The sequence below is a fragment of the Chiloscyllium plagiosum genome, chromosome 8 (genome assembly GCF_004010195.1).
Source record: "Chiloscyllium plagiosum isolate BGI_BamShark_2017 chromosome 8, ASM401019v2, whole genome shotgun sequence".
In the NCBI taxonomy this organism is placed as follows: domain Eukaryota; kingdom Metazoa; phylum Chordata; class Chondrichthyes; order Orectolobiformes; family Hemiscylliidae; genus Chiloscyllium; species Chiloscyllium plagiosum.
In genome coordinates, this window is record NC_057717.1 from 11,992,036 (window position 1) to 11,994,538 (window position 2,503).

Sequence of the window (2,503 nt, forward strand, 5' to 3'; positions counted from 1 at the left end):
AGCTTCCTTCTCACGTCTGACTCACTGCACAACACTAAATCCAGGATTGCCCGTTCCCTTGTTGCCTGCACCATAAGCTGCTCCAAAAATCCATCTTGTAGACATTCCACAAATTCCTTTCCTTGCAAACCACTACCAGTCTGATTTTCCCAATCCACCTGCATATCGAAATCCTGCCACTCACTGTAACTTTGCCTTTCCTACATACATTTTCTATCTCCTGGTCTATCATGCGCTCCAGTTCCTGACTATGATTTAAAGGCCTCTACATTACTCCAACTATGGTTTTACACATTTGTGGTTCCTCAATTCTACCCACACACATTCCACATCATCTGATCCTACATTGAGTAATAGGAACTGAGTGTAAGGACTGCAACAATCTTTAGCTTTGTCTTAAATTTATAGTTTAGACATGCAGTAAAAATATTTCATTTTAAATTACTTTGAAATGTCGCCACAGTGTGTTTCTTTGGCCAAATATTCTGTATTAGGGAAGAATACAAACTGTTGAAACTGTTGGAGAACGAAGATATGAAGAGGACATGAGTCTATAAAGAGATATAGTTTGGGCCATGTGAACAGGCAAATATTGGTGTATGGAACACAGTAGGAAAAATGTGTCTGTGCTAAAGATATTGACGGGTTGAATGGAAACGTAATGTATTATTTCAGTGGCGAGATTGGCTTTAGGCACAGAGGAACCAGGCACCTGGGTTACAAAATAAAAACTTTACGTGTACATCAAACGTTTAAGGTGCTAAGATAAATGTTGAAACTTTCTGAAACAGAATACATTTAAAAGTAGTGGCGATTTTCTACAGATCTACAAGGTAATTGTGTTAGCACATCGAGAGAGCGATGGCCACAATGATATGAAATGCAATCCATAGAAGATTCACTCAGCTGACTCCTGGGAGGAGCGTATATTTGTGGAGGAAACCTTGAATTGACTGGCCTTGGATCTGCTGGGCTTTCGGCGAACAACATGTGATCTTGTTTAACCCCAGAATATTCCAAGTAGTCTTTCAAGTTGAATTCTGAAACAATGTTTCAGCTTGTATGATAGATTAACATGATTGGATGGATTATAAAACTGAAGAATGTCTCTGTTAAGAAGTTGATGATTTGGTGTAATCATCTCATTGTGTTGTGTCTTTGTGGAATTCTCTTCCCAGATAGCGTTGGAGAATAAGACATTGAATATTCCTAAAGCAGAGGCAGGCAGACTATTGACTAAGAATGACGCACTAACATTGTAAGAGCAATGGAGGAATGTGTGATTGAGGTCACAATCAGATCATCCACGACCTTATCTAATGACGGAGCTGTTTTGATTCCTTACTCCTGATGCTAGTTTCTACATTTCAAAGACAGTGACAAGCTCATCTGATCAATAAAGTGTCCTCGTTGTTCAATACTTATTAGAAAATCGGATTGTCTTATTAGTTCATTTCGGATTTTAATGGAGCTAGACCAGCATTAATTGCCCTTGAGAAGTTCCAGTCCAGTTGACGTTGGTCCATCCAAGTGGCTGTTGAGAGAGAGTACCAGCAGTGCATCTCATGTGCCGGTTTAACTGGGAGTAAATATTACTGGTGATGGATGGAGTGTTAAACCAGACACAGCGCTGTGAGGAACAGCTCACAGGATAACAGACTCTTTGTCAATACAAATATATGGGAAGGAATTTATTAGTCTTCAGAGAAATAACAACCTTACTCGAGAAGGGTCTATAATAATGAAACGAAGTCTGTTTCTGTGTTATTGGTGAACTTAAAATAATGGTGACAAACAGCTGGAATAATGTTGATGCTGTTCTTGGACGATTCTTGCACTGAGCATGTGAATTATCCTGGATGATTTCAGACATGGCTGGGCTGACCTAGGTTGAGCAAATGCTCATACTCCATGGGTTGATGCTTGTTTGTAATCTCGCCACTGACTGAGCACAGTTCGATTTAACAAACCAACAAGTCCAATTTGCTGCTGCTTCAGAATATACCAAAGCTTTCATGGCTGCCACTAATGGAATCGTGTAATAAAGACAAAGCCCAACGCGTCTGCACCACCCAGTGCTGATACAAGTGCTTTATAATGTTTATGAGGTTACCTTCCTGAACCATCCTCCCAGGCAATACACAGATTTCACCAACCCTGTCTTAGTATCTTCTCTTTCACTTCAAACGTATTTCCTCTTGTTTTTGACCCTTTAGCTAAGGGGGATAGTTGTTATCTCTTCAGTCGTCCCATACCTCTCATGCTGTAATACACTTCTGTCAGGTTCACCTCTCACTCTTCTCTAATGCAACGGATCTTCATGGTTTGACTTCTCTCTTGTTTTGTTACATCTTCCAAAGTGCAGCATCGCACATATTTCAGAGTTACCGTTTATCAGTCATTGATCTGACCATCTGACAATCCGTTTGTACCCTCTTGTAAACAACACATTCTGTTTGTAATTTTTATCTGTTTGTAATTTTTATTAATGACTTGGATGAGG